Below are 18,045 nucleotides of genomic sequence, written 5' to 3'. Positions count from 1 at the left end.
CTGTCTCCCGAATCCAAACTGGAAGCTGGTTCCACAGAAGAGGGGCCTGAAAACTGAAGGCTCTCCCTCCCATTCTACTTTTAAATACTCTAGGAACAACAAGTAGGCCTGCAGAGCGAGAGCGAAGTGCTCTAATAGGGTAATATGGTACTACAAGGTCATTAAGATAAGATGGGGCCTGATTATTTAAGACCTTGTATGTGAGGAGCAGGATTTTGAATTCAATTCTGGATTTAACAGGAAGCCAATGAAGGGAAGCCAAAACAGGAGAAATATGCTCTCTCTTTCTAGTCCCTGTCAGTACTCTTGCTGCAGCATTTTGGATTAACTGAAGGCTTTTCAGTGACTTTTTTGGACATCCTGATAATAATGAATTGCAGTAGTCCAGCCTGGAAGTAATAAATGCATGAACTAGTTTTTCAGCGTCACTCTGAGACAGGATATTTCTAATTTTAGAGATGTTGCACAAATGGAAGAACGCAGTCTTACATATTTGTTTAATATGTGCGTTGAAGGACATATCCTGGTCAAAAATGACTCCAAGGTTCCTCACAGTGTTACTGGAGGCCAAGGTAATGCCATCCAGAGTAAGAATCTGGTTAGATACCATATTTCTAAGCTTTTCAGCGCCGAGTACAATGACCTCAGTTTTATCTGAGTTAAGAAGCAGAAAGTTAGTGGCCATCCAAGTCTTTATGTCTTTAAGACATTCCTGCAGTTTAACTAATTGGTGTGTGTTATCTGGCTTCATGGACAGATAGAGCTGGGTGTCATCTGCATAGCAGTGAAAATGTATGCTATGTCTTCTAATGATGCTGCCTAAGGGAAGCATGTATAATGTAAACAGAATTGGTCCTAGCACTGAACCCTGTGGAACTCCATAATTAACCTCAGTGTGTGAAGAGGACTCTCCATTTACATGCACAAATTGGAGTCTATTAGATAGATATGATACAAACCACTGCAGTGCAATACCTGTAATACCTACAGCATGTTCTAATCGCTCTAATAGGATATTATGGTCAACAGTATCGAATGCTGCACTAAGGTCAAGAAGGACAAGCACAGAGATGAGTCCACTGTCAGAGGCCATAAGAAGATCATTTGTAACCTTCACTAAAGCTGTTTCTGTGCTGTGATGAGCTCTGAAACCTGACTGAAACTCTTCAAATAAACCATTCCTCTGCAGATGATCTGTTAGCTGTTTGACAACTACTCTTTCAAGGATTTTTGATATGAAAGGAAGGTTGGAGATTGGCCTATAATTAGCTAAGACTGCTGGGTCTAGAGATGGCTTTTTGAGTAAAGGTTTAACTGCAGCCACCTTGAAGGCCTGTGGTACATAGCCGATTATTAGAGATAGGTTGATCATATATAAGATCGAAGAATTAATCAATGGCAGGACTTCACCAGAGGTGAAGGGAGCCACCAGGCTGAAGAAGGAGTCCTATCGGGCTTGGTTAGCCTGTGGGACTCCGGAGGCAGCCGACAGGTATCGACAGGCCAAGCGGAATGCGGCTCGGGCAGTGGCTGAAGCAAAAACTCGGGTGTGGGAGGAGTTCGGAGAGGCCATGGAAAAAGAGATTCTGGCAAACCGTCAGGCGTCTCACGAGGGGAAAGCGGTGCTCTACCTGCACTGTGTACAGTGCTGGCGGAGCGCTGCTGACGTCGACTGAGAAAATTGTCAGGCGGTGGAAGGAATACTTCGAGGACCTCCTTAATCCCACTGACGCGTCTTCCGAGGAGGAAGCAGAGTCTGGGGATGAGGGGAATGACCCGCCAATTTCTGGGGGCGAGGTCACTGAGGCAGTTAAACAACACCTTGGTGGCAGAGCCCCTGGTGTTGATGAGGTCCGCCCCGAGTTCCTGAAGGCTCTGGACGTTGTAGGGCTGTCTTGGTTGACACGCCTCTGCAATGTTGCGTGGAGATCAGGGGCAGTACCCCTGGACTGGCAGACCGGGGTGGTGGTCCCCATCTTTAAGAAGGGGGACCGGAGGGTGTGTTCCAACTACAGGGGGATCACACTCTTCAGCCTCCCCGGGAAAGTCTATGCCAGGGTGCTGGAAAGGAGAGTTCGTCCGCTAGTCGAACCTCGGATACAGGAGGAACAATGCGGTTTTCGTCCTGGTCGCAGAACACTGGACCAGCTCTTCATCCTCTCGAGGATACTTGAGGGTGCATGGGAGTTTGCCCAACCAGTCTACATGTGTTTTGTGGACTTGGAGAAGGCATTCGACCGTGTCCCTCGGGGTGTCCTGTGGGAGGTGTTGCGGGAGTATGGGGTGTCTGGCCCATTGCTACGGGCCATTCGATCCCTATACAACCGTTGCAAGAGCTTGGTTCGCATTGCCGGCAATAAGTCGGACTCGTTCCCGGTGGGTGATGGGCTCCGCCAGGGCTGCCCTTTGTCACCGGTTCTGTTCATAATTTTTATGGACAGGATTTCTAGGCGCAGCCAAGTGGCGGAGGGCTTTCGCTTTGGTGGCCTCAGAATCTCATCTCTGATTTTTGCGGATGATGTGGTTCTGTTGGCTTCATCGGGTGAGGGCCTCCAGCTCGCACTGGAGCGGTTCGCAGCCGAGTGTGAAGCAGCAGGAATGAGGATCAGCACCTCCAAATCTGAGGCCATGATTCTCAGCCGGAAAAGGGTGGAGTGCCCACTCCGGGTCGGGGATGAGTTCCTGCCCCAAGTGGAGGAGTTCAAGTATCTCGGGGTCTTGTTCGTGAGTGATGGGAGAAGGGAGCCAGAGATCGACAGACGGATTGGGGCTGCAGCTGCAGTAATGCAGGCGCTGCACCGGTCCATCGTGGTGAAGAGGGAGCTGAGTGTAAAAGCGAAGCTCTCAATTTACCGGTCGATCTACGTCCCTACCCTCACCTATGGCCACGAGCTGTGGGTAGTGACCGAAAGAACGAGATCGCGGATACAAGCGGCGGAAATGAGCTTCCTCTGAAGGGTGGCTGGCCTCTCCCTTAGAGATAGGGTGAGAAGTTCGGCCATCCGGGAGGGGCTCAGAGTAGAGCCGCTGCTGCTCCACATCGAAAGGAGCCAGTTGAGGTGGTTTGGGCATCTGACAAGGATGCCCCCTGGGCGCCTCCTGGGTGAGGTGTTCCAGGCATGTCCCACCGGGAGGAGGCCCCGGGGCAGACCCAGGACACGCTGGAGAGATTATATCTCTCGGCTAGCCTGGGAACGCCTTGGTGTTCCCCCGGATAAGCTGGAGGAGGTGGCTGGGGAGAGGGAGGTCTGGGCCTCTTTGCTTAGGCTGCTGCCCCCGCGACCCGGCCTCGGATAAAGCGGATGAAGATGGATGGATGGATGGACATACGTGTGTGTATTTACATATATATTCATATTTGTAAATGCAAGTATGTGTACTTGTATATATATTGTTTTTCTTCTGTATGTCTGAAATAAATAAAGATACAATACAATACAATACAATTTATGTCTGTCTCCACATTGGGTGAGTGCTGAGTAAGTGCATATGAGAGCATGAGGGTGGGAATGGATGTTTGTATCTGTGTGTGCCTTTTTGTCTGTGTCTATATGTCAGGTTGGGTATCAGACGTCATCTCTCTAGGGACATCTCAGGCCCTCCAAGGTATGGAGACCTATCTCCCCCCACCACTGCCTCTGCCAGTGGCAGACGCCCTCAGACATTGGTGGATTGGTGCTTCTTTGTGTCCGGGGATGGGCGTCCATGTACGCACCGGCTCACTCCTTGGTGGCTGGTTGTCGGGGCCTGGAGCCTGGGGCTCGCTTAGGCCCCTTTGGGGGGTTGGGTGCCCCTCGGCTACTCGGCCTGGGGCTCGGTCACTCTGGCACAGCTGGCTTTCCTGCGGAGCTCACGGGCACCTCAATGCAACCCCCCCTGGCTTCTGCTCCGCGGCTGCTGAGTGACCCCTTATCTGGGGCTCTCCTCAGCTCTTTCCAGGAGAGTGGCACGGACATGTCCTTCAATGTGTTATCTAAAAGTTTTTAATTCATTTACTACGAAGATGACTTACAAAAATCACTACTGTGTATTGGAATAGGAACAGGAAGGGAAACCTTACCACAAAAAGAGCAAGTAAAACAAGTGGCAGTGCCACCCAAAAGAAAACTATCATTTACAGCTCACTGAGACAAGGTTGTGTCCCATCTTACTTTGCCATAAATCTTCACGGTTTTGCTCAAGAAGTGGACTCAAACATGAAAGTTTTGAAGCAACAACCTCTGCATATAGGGAGAACAAGGTTACACAAGGAAAAGGACATTAGTTTTAGTAATACAAGAGAGTGGCCTAGTTGCTACCAGAAGGCACACAATGAACTGCCGAGGTATAGCAGATTGCTCCAAGCTTAAGAAGCCCTCCTGCTGATGGCATATATTCAAGGTCCAGGTGCGACATAGGAAGGTCCACTCTAAAGGAGTGGACGATCACCACTGATGTAAAAAACCCCAACACGTTCTCACTCCCAACTCGTCAAATGTGTGACGCATTATCAGGCTCCCTCTGCTTCACTTATCGACGTGCAGGGTACCCTCCTCACATCGAGAATTGACGTGCAGGGTCCTCTCATTGAATACTATAGAGCTCCCTTAACGTTGCTTATTGATGACAAGAGATTGCAGCGGAAGAGCCTGTTGTCTGTATATTTATATATTTCCGAAATCACATTGTAGAGACGTATACAGAGCACAATAAATTATATAATGTAAACAACTACCTGAAAAACAGGTAGAACGATACTTTTGTATGGTTTATTGCATTTATGGAGGGAGTGGTGTATGCCGGGTAATGGCACAGCTAGAGACTGGGTGACTTTATTCACCCGCTTCAGCTGTTATCAGTCCATACAATGGGCGTTATTAGCACAAATTAGTCCCATAGATATGGGCCATGTGGGACTGAACAAAAGTATTTAATCAGTACAATATAATCTGCAGTATAATCATTGCCTTAACAATGTAACAGATAGCTTTAAGATGGCCTTAAAATGTTTATGCATATTGTTATCATATTAACCTTTTATTCCAGGTGATTCATTGTTATCTTTTATTCATTTATATTCTTAGCGCTGTCTGCGTACGGCGCTGGTCCCCCCACGCGTGTATTTCATTAAAATCAATTGTTTGACCAAGCTCTTCCGGACCATGGTTGTTGTTACTCTCCTCCTCAATATTGAACCCCTAACAGCGATCTCCTGCTAGATTGTTCAGAAGGTTGTTATCATCCATCCAGATGGAGGATCACTAGCAGTGGGAAGACTCCAGAATCCACTCTGGCTGGAATCCGGTGGATACAGCAGTGTTTACAGGTAAGACCATTTAAACGGACAGCATTTATAGAATGACTATTAAAAGTCAGCGAGTGTCAATAATGTTAATGTGGTTATGTTAGTAATACACCGAGTGCTAATATAACAGCTTTAAGATGCATTTGTAGATATTATTACGTGTTTTACCGTCTTTATGGTGCTAGCTTAAAGTTACGGTGTAAACGTTAGCTTATATTAGAGTAAAGCTGTTACTGTTTAAACGATGTTAGCACAGAAATATTAGCTTCTATCATGACTGATGAAGTTACTACTTAATAAAGTTTCCAGAAAAGTGTTTAATCACAGCCACAGACTGACAGCAAATATCTCGATTAGCTTCAGTGCATCTGTAATAAATATGTGCAAGTTTCAGTGCTTCGTTTAAACTGTATGATACTTATACTGACCCAGGGTCAGTGTAAAATACAATCCTAGCTGTGTGAACAAAGCCTGGCTCCTTTAATCCTGCATGACAAACCTCAGGATGCAGGTTATTATTACTCTTTCCTGCTGGCACACCTGTCACACCTGAGAGTCAGCTAGAAACTTACAGTAACGTGGATGTAGCCGGTCTGGCCTAAAACTCTTATTGCTGTTAATTCTCTGCGTTGTGTTGTGCGAATGACCAGAGGAGTCAGCTCTCACTTTGCCAGCTGGATGGATTTATTCTCCCAGAACTGTTTAAAATAAAAACAAAACAGTACAGCGACTTCACTTCACTACTGCACTTCTGCATGAACACCTCTCCTCAGCGGGGCCTCTAGGCGACCGAGGTGCAACATCACAATAAATCCAATTAACAAACAATACTGCTAAAATGTATTTATAATCATATATAACAAACGAAAATGCACTGCATCGTGAACATATAGTGACAATTACCTCATCAACAAAATTATACTTTAGGGAGACTTCATTTACCAGTGGCAATTTTACATATTTTTTTAGTTACATGCATCTAACAGCAAGTTGAAACAGTGAACATGAATCACAGACAAAAGATATAACCAATTCACATGACACAAAAATAAAAGAGGGAGCTCACATACCTGTTTAAAATAAAAACAAAACAGTACAGCGACTTCACTTCACTACTGGACTTCTGCATGAACACCTTCAAGGGAGAGAGAAGGATAGCGGACCACATGTGAAGCCACGTGCATGCTCCTATGCTCTCATCTGAGATTGGCTAACTAGCATGTTACAATAAAGTGCTGTACTCGACAGAAAAACTAATTTACACTAAAACATCAAACAGAACTGTGAGACAAAATGCACAAAGGGAACGAGCAGTGTTTGAATTACTTTTAGTTACTTTAACTGGGTTTATTCGCTCTGTAACTGAGAACACTAGCGTACGCTCACCTCTCCTCAGCGGGGCCTCTAGGCGACTGAGGAAAATAGCGCGCAGCTACAGGAAGTGACTTCGCGGGAAGTCAAAGGTCACACAAACAAAATAAAAGCTCCCAAAATATAAATACAGAAAATAAACATATATAAATAAACACATATACATAACCAATACTGACAAAGCAAGATAACACTGCAGGATGGATCTTTGGCGAAATATAAATTATTTTCTAATACACCCGTTACATCCACCCCTCCTAGATTTCACCAAAATCCAGAACAGTCAGGTGAACAATCTAATCGGAACACAGGGACAAATCTACAGAATTTATGGCTCCTGGGCACGGGTTTAAACCTCCGAGCTATAAGCTCTAGTCTCAGCTGTATAAGCCACCTACCAGATAGGTTCAGAAAGAGCATGAAGGTGATCAGGCCTCAGCCTTTCTTAGATCAGTGTGATGCCATTTACACCACACACACATTCCCGGCCATCCACACACATCAATACCTTAAAAACACACTATGTATTTAATTGTGCCATAATGATACTGTCCCCTAGAATCAAAATACAGAAAGATCTCTAAACACCTGGGTTTACTTAAAACAGCGTAAGAAGAGACTGAGACCTTCTGCTAACTGAATTTGTCAAACGCTTAAAGCCAAAAGGCTTCTGAACCATGGACTCAATGAGTCGATTAACTCTTTTACTGACTCGGCCGGCTCGTGTCATGACAACATTGTCCGTGCCTGCCCGTGGCTGTCCTTGTGGACCCACATCATGACACACATCCGTTGGAGGCATCTGCGCGCCGGCGACATTCACTGGGGCTACTGGTAGGGGCTTGCTGTGTGCATCACAATCTGTGTATGATGGATGCGAGTGAGTGAGTGCAGTTTCTGAAAATGTATCTAACACAGACGGGGAGTCTAAGTCAGGTTCTGCTACCAAACTGTCCAAGTCTGTGTCTCTGTCTGGGCAGTCCTCTCCTACCAGGGAACACTGGGTTGAATCCCCTGCAACCACCTCTGGAGCTTGTTGACTTGTCTCGCCCAATCCTGAGAGTCCCTCGCTCAGGGTCTCCTGACTCTCATCATCATCTGAGTTGATCCAAGCACTGGTCCTGACCTCTGCAGTCTCCTCATCCAAGGAATCTAACTGGTCTGACGCACATGACCCTCCCTCTGATCCAGTGTCACACAGTTCAGCGGCCACTACTGGCAGGAAGCTGATATTTAAAACCAGGTTGCGATGTACCACCTTTATGTTGCCTCTGTCATCTTCCAACTTGTATGTGTGAGTCTGCAGATTTCTGTCTCTGACTGTGTACACTGTTGCATCCCACTTGTCAGCAAGTTTCTTCTTTCCTCTTTCACCCTTATTTGCAATGAGTACTCTGTCTCCTATGTTCAGATGAGTGCCCTTTACTTTTCTGTTATATCCTTTTGCCTGTTTGTCTTGTTCCTTGATGGCATGAGTCTGGGCAATCTTAGCTGCCTCATGAAGATGTGACATGAGTGTTTTCACATAACTTTTTTGATCCACAACTACAGGATCACAGAGCACCTGTTTAAACATCACATCAATGGGGAGCCTCGGGATGCGGCCAAACATGAGCTGAAATGGGGCAAAACCCGTGGTCTCATGTACAGTTGCATTATATGCAAATGTCAGACTGTATTTGTTAAGGCCACTTGTTCTTTTCTCTGAGGGGCAAGGACCTAAGCATGTTGCCAAGTGTCCTATTAAACCTCTCAGTCCCTCCATTTCCCATGGGATGGTATGCCGTAGTATGGGATTTGGAGACCCCCGAGAACTTGAGCAGTTCTGCCAAGAGCTCACTTTCAAAATTTGCCCCCTGATCGGAGTGAATCCGCTCAGGAAACCCATACACACAGAAAACATGGTCCCATAGTTTCTTAGCCACCTGTTTTGCAGTCTGGTTTGTGCAAGGGAAGGCATGGGCTAGCTTAGTGAAATGATCCGTAAGGACAAGAACATCTACTGAGCATTGCTTACTATCCTCCGCACTCCAAAAATCCAAACACACCAGCTCCATAGGGGCGGAGGTTCTGATGCTCTCAAGTGGGGCTCGAGCAGAGGGTTCTGGTGTTTTGGCCAGGATGCATCTTTGACAACATTTGACATACTCTTTTATGTCAGACTCCATCTTCGGCCAAAAGAACCGTTGTCTTGCCAGATATAAAGTCTTCGCTTGCCCCTGATGTCCTGCAATATCATGGACACCATTCAATGCCTTTGCTCTGAAACTGTCAGGCAAAACAAACTGATGTCTCCTTTGTTTACTCAGGGGGTCTTTTGTGATCCGATAGAGAACTCCATTTTGGATCCTAAGCCTTTCCCACTGTTTAAATAACACCATGGCTTTCGCATCAAATCCTGCCCTTTCACGCCGGGAAGGTCGCCTTCTCCTTGTGACAAATGGTAAGATCTTTGAAATACTGGGATCAAGTTCCTGGCTATGCTGGAGTTCCTCTAGTGTGGACACAGGAAATGACTCCTGTCCTGGCAACACTGGGTCCTGAACTGACTGGAACAGTTCCACAGCCCTTGTTTCAGCAGCCAGATCCCACTCACTGTGAAAATCCAGGATTGCCTTAACATCCATAGCATCACACCCAGGCTGAGACGAGGGCGGCTGCAGTCCTGTGGTGCGGAAAGGTGGTGTGTCCACGCGTTGACCTTGGACCTTCAACCGGAATGCATTTTGTATTCCCTCAGAACTGACACTCTCAGATTCAGCAAGGAGGTGACTGTACTGCTCTGTGATCAGCCTATGGCTGACTGTTGTTGCAAAGGGGTCTCTGCTGAGAGCATCAGCTACAACGTTCTTGGTACCAGGTATGTGCTTCAGATCAAATGTGTAAGGAGCAAGCTTGGACACCCAGCGCTGCTCACAAGCATCAAGCTTTGGTTTTGTCATGATGTAGGTGAGAGGGTTGTTATCTGTCCACACTGTAAAGGGATGACCTCTTAGCCAGTGACTGAACTTCTCACACACACTCCATTTCAATGCCAAAAACTCTAGCCTGTGGGCTGGGTACTTTTTCTGTGAATTGCTCAGGGTCTTACTTGCAAAAGCAATTGGACGAGCTTTCTGCTGTCCAGCTGGTATTTGTGACAATACAGCACCGAGCCCATCTAATGAAGCATCAATGGACAATATCAAAGGCAAAGAAAAGTCTGGATGTGTAAGGACTACACAATTCAACAGCTTCTCTTTCAGATTAGACAGAGCTGCGTCACATTCATCTGTCCAGTCAGAGGGCTTCAGCTTTCTGTATACACCAGCATTGGTGCCTGTTTTAACTCTCCCTCTCCTCTTTTGTCCAGCAGTGAGGGCAAACAAAGGCTTGGCCATAGAGGAGCAGCTAGGGATGAAATGCTGATAGTAGAATATCATCCCCAGGAATGACTTAATCCTCTTAACTGACTGGGTGCAGCCATCATCCTCCATCAATTCAGCCTTTGTCATCTTTGCTATGACCTCAACCTTTGCTGGGTCCACAGCCACTCCATTGCCATCTATAATGTGGCCTAAAAACTTGACTGATGACCTCATTAAGTGGCATTTCTTAGGACTTAGTTTGAGGTTATGGATGCGCAAGCGCTGAAACACAGTCTCTAGCCGCTCCAAGGCCTCCTCTTCTGTCCGAGCAAATACAAGCAGATCGTCGAGATAGCACAGCAGACTACTGAAGTTCAGATCCCCAAAAATACTGAGCATCATTCGCATGAATGAGGCGGGGCTGTTACAGAGTCCTTGGGGCATTCTGTTGTACTCAAACAATCCCATTGGGGTTGTAAATGCTGTGTATTTCTTGTCTTCCTCTGCCATAGGGATGTTATAAAATCCCGAGGTCAGATCCATGGTGCTGAAGTAGGTATTTCCACCCAATGCAGCAAGGCAGTCAGACTGGTGTGGCAGTGGGTGTGCATCTTTGAGGGTCCTTGCATTCAGCCATCTGAAGTCAGTGCAGATTCTTAAACTACCATCCTTTTTCCACACTAACACCAGTGGAGAGGCATACTCGCTCACGGACCTTCTGATGATTTCCTGTTCCTCCATTTCAGACAAAACTTGTGGCAGCTTTTGGTAATGTGCTGGAGGGACTCGGCGGTAAGGAAGGTGGAATGGCCTCTCATCAGTGAGCCTGATGCGGTGTAAAAAGCCTTCGGCCTTGCCACAGTCATGTGTATGCTTGGAGAAAATGTCATTGTACTTCTCAAGCATTTTAACCAATTTCTCCTTCCCCCCTTGACCAACATGGCACAAGTCAATATCAATTTCACTGAGCCCAACGTGTTTTAGTCTCTGTTTAAGATCAGTGAGGTGTGCATCATCCTTCTCTTCCTCCTGCACAGATTTCTGGGGTCGACAGGTGCCCTGGAAAACTTCAAAATCCTCAACAGCAACACAAGGGGACACATCAGCCAACTTACTGTTTCTTTTCAGGGTGACTGGTTTATCCAACAGGTTAGTGACCTTCATGGGAACCCACCTATCACCCCACAATGGCGTTATGATGCGGCCAACCATGATGTTACGTGGCATGGACTTTGATGAAGTGGCTTCAACAATCACTGTGCTCCCTGGTGACATAGAAACATTACTCGGCAGCTTGCCCCAGACTAGATGCTCTTGTCTTGCTAACAAGGTGACTGACTGTTGAAGCTTGACTGTGCCGATCTTGTCTGGGAGTTCTTCACCTCTCCATCGGGACGAATTAGCCATGAGGTCAAGAAACTGCTCACACTCTGGGGGACAACCGCCATCTGACAGGAGGCGCCAATAGTCATTGGTTATTTTCAACTGATGCATGAGAAACCGGATGACATTTGTGCCAATGATTATATCATCACGTTGACCTGGCACTACAAGGATGGGAACAATACAGGTCTCTCCATACAGTTTCATTTCAACTTCATACATGCATTTGGGCTTGGTAAGTGTGCCACCACAGCCTACTAGCACTATTTCTTGAGGCAGGGGAGTGGGTTCTGGCAGTATATTCTCACTCAGCATACTCTGTTCTGCTTGCTCACTGAGTGTGCACGCCATGGAACCAGAGTCAAGCATACCCTGCACGTGGTGTCTGTTATTAATGCTGACAGGAGTGTAAAACAGTTTGTCAAACGGGCCAACTCTCTGTGTGTTTTGTACTACCACCTTAACACCATCTGGTGCAGCTGCACATGCTTTAATGTAATGCTTTTCAACATCATCACTGCCGAGGGTTTCAACATCTGTGCCCACACATCCCCTCACCAAATGCGGGCCAGCTAGTTTAAAGGCTGGGTGTCATGAGGTTGGGAGGCAGGGTGCCTTTGAATAGGTGAGCGACAAGGGCAGTTTCTCTTAATATGGTTTGGCTCAAAGCATGCAAGGCATAGGTGTTTCTGCCTACAATGCGCAAGGGTAGAATGTTCAGGGGACTGGCATACTCTACAACATCTGGGTCGGGCCTGACCTGGAGGAAGCTGCTTGTCTGCAACCTGGTTATTCTGCGACAAAGCATGGTCAAAAAGGCTGATTAGTAATTTCAGGCAACTGTCGTTACAAGGGGCCTTTACTGTCTCATTTGATCCCACCTGCACCTGTGTTTCTCCCGGGTGCATTGATGTCGCTAGACCTTCAGCTGCAGGGGTCTGGATGTTAGCTTTAACTGGTGTGAGACACTTAGACCTGGGGAGCATACGCTCTTTCATCTCAAGCTGGTACCGATTCACATGCTCCTGAATCTCACTGGCTGTCCACTTATCTGGTGCCTTGAACTTGAAAACAGCAGCAAGGGTGGGATCAGGGCAGTACTTCACAAACATCATGGCTGCCTCCTGGCAGGGATCCTCTATGTGTCGTCAGAGCCTCTTCAGGCTTTCCTCTGCTGTATCAACTGCCTTATTCAGTCTGACCCAATATTCTACAGGAGTTTCTCCTGGCACTGGAACTGTGCTGTAGAAATCGGCCATAGGCATACACGAATATGTCATGTCACTGAAATGTTGCCTCAGTATGTCATATATAACATTTGGATTCTCACAAGGTTTTAACGATGGGGTGCTTCTCAGAGTTATTCTTACAATGTCCTTAGCTTTGCCCATCAACTTGAACATTATTTCTTGGTACTGTTCCTGAAGGGGTGTTGCTCGCTTCTTGACATACATTCTCATCAGCTCCTCCCACTCACAGACTGTATGTTTATCCGACCCATCTCCTCTGAAGACTGGAGGCTCTCTCACATCTGACTGCAGGACTAGCTTTGCCCCAGTCAGGTTAAGGTAAGTGGGCTCACTGGGTGGCTGGCTTACACTGCTCTGAGCTTGTGCGGCCCCGTCATCCCTTTCCCCACATTCCTTTTTCAACTGATCCCTAATGGTCTGCCCCACCTGTTGAGCTATGTGTGTTATCAGGTCATTTAATGCTGGGTCTGCTGTGGCTGACGGGTCTGAGAATGATTTACCTTTACCACTACTGGAAGATGTGCAACCAAGTATGCGAGTGGAACAGAAAGCTGGGGAGCCTGCACTACGAACTGGTGTACTAGGCAACCCCTCAATTACCCTCCCTCTTCCCATGGCAAAGCTGAACCCGTCACTTGAAGATTTTTCATCATCCATTGCTCTAACATATGTACAATGCAAACAGCACAATTAAATTTACCTTGTAAACAACAGTCCAAAAAAAAGGGTGCAAGTGTTTCCTAGAATGCTTGGGATTTGTGTTCAAAGCTTACATTACATTGTCCATTACAGCAACCTCTGGTGGCCAAACTGATGTTGATCGCGTCTCCACGAACCACGATGAGCAAGTCTGAAGTGGTGTGGATCCGGGTCACGGCACCACTGTAGCCGGTCTGGCCTAAAACTCTTATTGCTGTTAATTCTCTGCGTTGTGTTGTGCGAATGACCAGAGGAGTCAGCTCTCACTTTGCCAGCTGGATGGATTTATTCTCCCAGAACTGTTTAAAATAAAAACAAAACAGTACAGCGACTTCACTTCACTACTGCACTTCTGCATGAACACCTCTCCTCAGCGGGGCCTCTAGGCGACCGAGGTGCAACATCACAATAAATCCAATTAACAAACAATACTGCTAAAATGTATTTATAATCATATATAACAAACGAAAATGCACTGCATCGTGAACATATAGTGACAATTACCTCATCAACAAAATTATACTTTAGGGAGACTTCATTTACCAGTGGCAATTTTACATATTTTTTTAGTTACATGCATCTAACAGCAAGTTGAAACAGTGAACATGAATCACAGACAAAAGATATAACCAATTCACATGACACAAAAATAAAAGAGGGAGCTCACATACCTGTTTAAAATAAAAACAAAACAGTACAGCGACTTCACTTCACTACTGGACTTCTGCATGAACACCTTCAAGGGAGAGAGAAGGATAGCGGACCACATGTGAAGCCACGTGCATGCTCCTATGCTCTCATCTGAGATTGGCTAACTAGCATGTTACAATAAAGTGCTGTACTTGACAGAAAAACTAATTTACACTAAAACATCAAACAGAACTGTGAGACAAAATGCACAAAGGGAACGAGCAGTGTTTGAATTACTTTTAGTTACTTTAACTGGGTTTATTCGCTCTGTAACTGAGAACACTAGCATATGCTCACCTCTCCTCAGCGGGGCCTCTAGGCGACTGAGGAAAATAGCGCGCAGCTACAGGAAGTGACTTCGCGGGAAGTCAAAGGTCACACAAACAAAATAAAATCTCCCAAAATATAAATACAGAAAATAAACATATATAAATAAACACATATACATAACCAATACTGACAAAGCAAGATAACACTGCAGGATGGATCTTTGGTGAAATATAAATTATTTTCTAATACACCCGTTACATCGACATCATGCAAAGACTGCCAGACTCTGTAATCCTGTAAATGATCAGTGACTCAGGTTAACACTAAACTTTAAACGGCACCTCTGTGTCTCTCTGTGTGCTGAACATTTAGGATTGAGTCAGGCTGCATCAGCTGAAGCTGTTATTTGTATATATCAATATTTTTTTAATTCAAGTGTGGGGAAAATATGTAAGACTGCAGTGAAGCGATGTACCAGATTAATCCCTGGCCAAAGGTATCGTACTTAAATCAGACTACTGATCCAGCCACATCAGCCTTTTGTGAGGTCTGTTTAAAGTAGACTTAAAATGAACTGCAGATTCCTGAGAGGTGGACTGTGAGCACAGAAACACATGTTCATACATACAGCTGCAGCAAACTTACATTCATTTTAAATAGATTTGTTACTCTGATGTCTCTCTCTGTTAGTCCTCTGACAGGCTGGTGACCTGTCCAGGTGTGCTCTACCTATGACTACTGGGACAGGCTCCAGCCTCTGTAATAGAAATTTTCTGTTATTCTCATTTAAAGTATTTAAGTGCTTATGCATATGCTTAGTTGTGACACTGTTATAGACTGTTCAGTGAAAGTTTCTAAAACTAGATGAACTTACTTCAGCAGTTTGAGAAAACAACTCCCTTTACAGGTGCTGATAAGGCCAAGGGCACAAAACAGCGTAACCATTGATCCGTTGATAGCGAGACACGTGAAGTGTGGTAGGATCAGTTTGTAGCTTCCTCCCTCTTCCTTGGAATGCATAAGGGAGTAGAAGCAGGACTTCTGTGGCAGCGCTGACATGACTGAACTGTGATGTTTGATGTGTGTTGGCGCAGTAATAAATAGCTTGATCACAGCTCTTTCTGTGTTGCAGACTTTATTTAAAAAATTCCACGACACCCCCCCCCCACACACACACACACACACACACCCCACCCTCCAACTGTGAACCCGAATTGAATATTCAGAAGACATTTGTTTAAATAGTTCTAGAAATCTGAGCTGTTGGTGTGTCCTTGGATTGTGTTGTAATAGTATTAGAGCCTGCAATCTTTCTTACTGAATCTCTACTATGAGTCATGTTACCTGAGATTAATTCTATGTTTACCTGTCAGCCATGACAAATGTGCTGTGTGAAGGAAATTAAATTAAATCAGATCTGAACTGCGTACATTTAAGGAACCTGGTCATATTTAATTGTAATATGAACCAGTGTTTTTTTTATTGCTGATTCCAAGAGAGGCTTTGTGGAAATCCTGTTTGGCTTTTTGTTATTTTAATTCTCTTTTCCATTTTCCAGAACAGTTCTCCACAGTCACTGTCCACATGGGTCAGTGGGACCAAGAAGCACTCTGCTAATGTGGGACTCTGACCAGCAACATCCAGCAAGACCCAGACAGCGTTTTCTATCTCCCAGCTGGAGTTTTTGGTTTGTCTGTGACTGGAGAGTCAGATTTTTGTTGAGCTTCACACTTGCAGAGGTAAGTCAGTTTGCAGAGATCCCTCCCACCCTGGCTTTTATGTGCTAGATTTCTTATGTGAAACAGTAATATTTCAGTGACTGCTGCTTATACCACAGGTTAATACACTCTACTGATCCCTGATATGAGAATCATCACCTCTGCCAACAAAGAAGCCTGGTGGATGTTTGTTTGCAGTCTGATGATGGGACATCATGCTCTGCATCTTCAAAGTTTACCTCCTCATTATTATTCATACCCAGTAATGTGAAGTATGTTTATATCTACTATAACTGGACCAACCTGCTGCTCTTCATTTATGGAGGCTGTTGAGTCTGAATGTTGGATGTTGTGTATCTCGTGTTCTCTGGGCTTTGTTGTCCTCAGTCTTTTTGCAGGATCAGAAAACAAAACCAGGAGCCGCGTAAATGTCACTTCTCCATGATGTTTCTTCAAATGTTTCTTCTGGATGATGATATGACTGTGACACGTGATGCCACCTTTGGTCTTGTGATGAAGTAAAGCTCAGGAAGAAGTGTGATTAAATGGGACCCACATGTTGAGAAGGATCTACAGGGGCACCTGCAGCCAAATCCAAGCCTCAGGTTAGTTGTAGTTGCAGGACGCTATAGGACTGAGACAGCTGAGGCATCAAACGTTTGATTAAACGGATGAAAAACAGAAGTTTCTTCCCTATAATTATCACTTCTTAAAATCTGTAGCAACTTCAAGTCTGTCAGCATGCTGAGCATGCTCAGAATGTGACAATATATTTTTGTTCAATATTTAATTTCTTTCAGTTGCAATTGTTAAATGAAAAAAATACAAATATATTCTTATAATTTAGCAAACTAATTTATCAAAAAAATATATATATATACATATATCTGTATTAGTTTTAATAAATTAATTTGACACCTGTATTGAAAATACTATATTGTATTCATACAGAATCAGTATGGTATCATTGTTTATCTGTCTATCAGTTTCACTGATTGTTGAAACTAAGAGCTACTTTGATCTGTTTAGATCTAAAGTATCCAAACTGTGTGTGTGATATGTGATTTCCTACATGCTGGCAGAGCAGAGCGGCAGTTTGTGCTCACAGATGGTGACGGTGTGAAGAGACGGTGGTGTTTCCTCAGAAGAACCAGCAGAGTCACAAAGGACACCAGTCCATCTCACCACCTTGACTTGCTGACCGATGCTTGTCTGCACTGCACAGAAGAAATCAACTGGCCGAGGTTTGTCCAGTGACGTGTTATGAAATGTATATTTGTTTTATGCTTACAGATATGTTTTTCTTGACAGAGGCTCTGCAGAGGTTAGACAAAGCAGAGAAAATATGTGCTTTACATTTTACTGTGATTTATTGAGATATTTGTTGCCCGATGTTCAGCAGGAATGGAGATATGGAATCAAAGGGAGATGTTTTTGATGTTTTTGTAATGTTGTGAGTAAATCTTCAATATTATATATTTGCTTGGTTATATTAGGAGTGTTTCTGAGTGAGGGGGAGAGGAGTCATCATCCAGGTAAAGTGACGTAGATCAGTGGATAAACTTGTCTCCCCTTTAAAGGAGACGATCCAAGTCATCCTTAAATGTTAGTGCTTTCAAATACACAAACATATGTGGGACAAAAATGAATATCCAACTTTGACTGTAATACAAAATAAATCTTTGCATGTGTGTTTTCAAACTCTCAGATGGGCAGTATATCAGTCTTGGACTGTCTAACCTGCTGGAGCAGCATTGAATGATCACCACACATGAGCATGTTCCTGCAACATTCAGCATCTGATCCTTCATCCGTTTTGCTTCTGGTTTTGGTAAGTAGAGTTACCTCCAGTAACTCTAAACACATGCCATCCAACGGCCTGGTTACTTCCTGTCAGTTACTTTAGAAACCATGTGGTCACCTGACCTAACACTGTTTCTTCTTCTTCCCCTTAATGTTCAAGCTGGAGAGGAAACTACACCAGTGTACTGGGATGTTTCACCAACACGTGCCAGATGCTGTTCCTTCATGGT

General features: G+C 45.0%; 3 long non-coding RNA genes across 3 annotated transcripts in view; 1 reads left to right on the top strand and 2 right to left on the bottom strand.

The window, feature by feature from the left end:
- The first annotated feature begins 5,158 nt into the window (after window positions 1-5,158).
- LOC146507509 (uncharacterized) lies at window positions 5,159-16,431 on the top strand. Its single transcript, XR_014877390.1, has 3 exons — window positions 5,159-5,305; window positions 15,853-16,033; window positions 16,132-16,431. It is a non-coding gene; the product is annotated as an uncharacterized LOC146507509 (long non-coding RNA).
- LOC146507506 (uncharacterized) overlaps window positions 5,642-18,045 on the bottom strand; it is a 138,279-nt gene continuing 125,875 nt past the window's right edge. The window contains exon 2 of the long non-coding RNA XR_014877393.1: window positions 5,642-5,824. This is a non-coding gene — a long non-coding RNA (uncharacterized LOC146507506). The remainder of the gene's footprint in view (window positions 5,825-18,045) is intronic.
- On the bottom strand, window positions 6,167-7,421 carry LOC146507510 (uncharacterized). Its single transcript, XR_014877394.1, has 2 exons — window positions 6,671-7,421; window positions 6,167-6,419 (listed from the first exon to the last, which is right to left on the bottom strand). It is a non-coding gene; the product is annotated as an uncharacterized LOC146507510 (long non-coding RNA).

The sequence above is a fragment of the Neolamprologus multifasciatus genome, chromosome 12, assembly GCF_963576455.1.
Source record: "Neolamprologus multifasciatus chromosome 12, fNeoMul1.2, whole genome shotgun sequence".
In the NCBI taxonomy this organism is placed as follows: Eukaryota; Metazoa; Chordata; class Actinopteri; order Cichliformes; family Cichlidae; genus Neolamprologus; species Neolamprologus multifasciatus.
The sequence above is the reverse complement of the archived record's forward strand: the minus strand, read 5'-3'. Positions and strand labels throughout refer to the sequence as shown.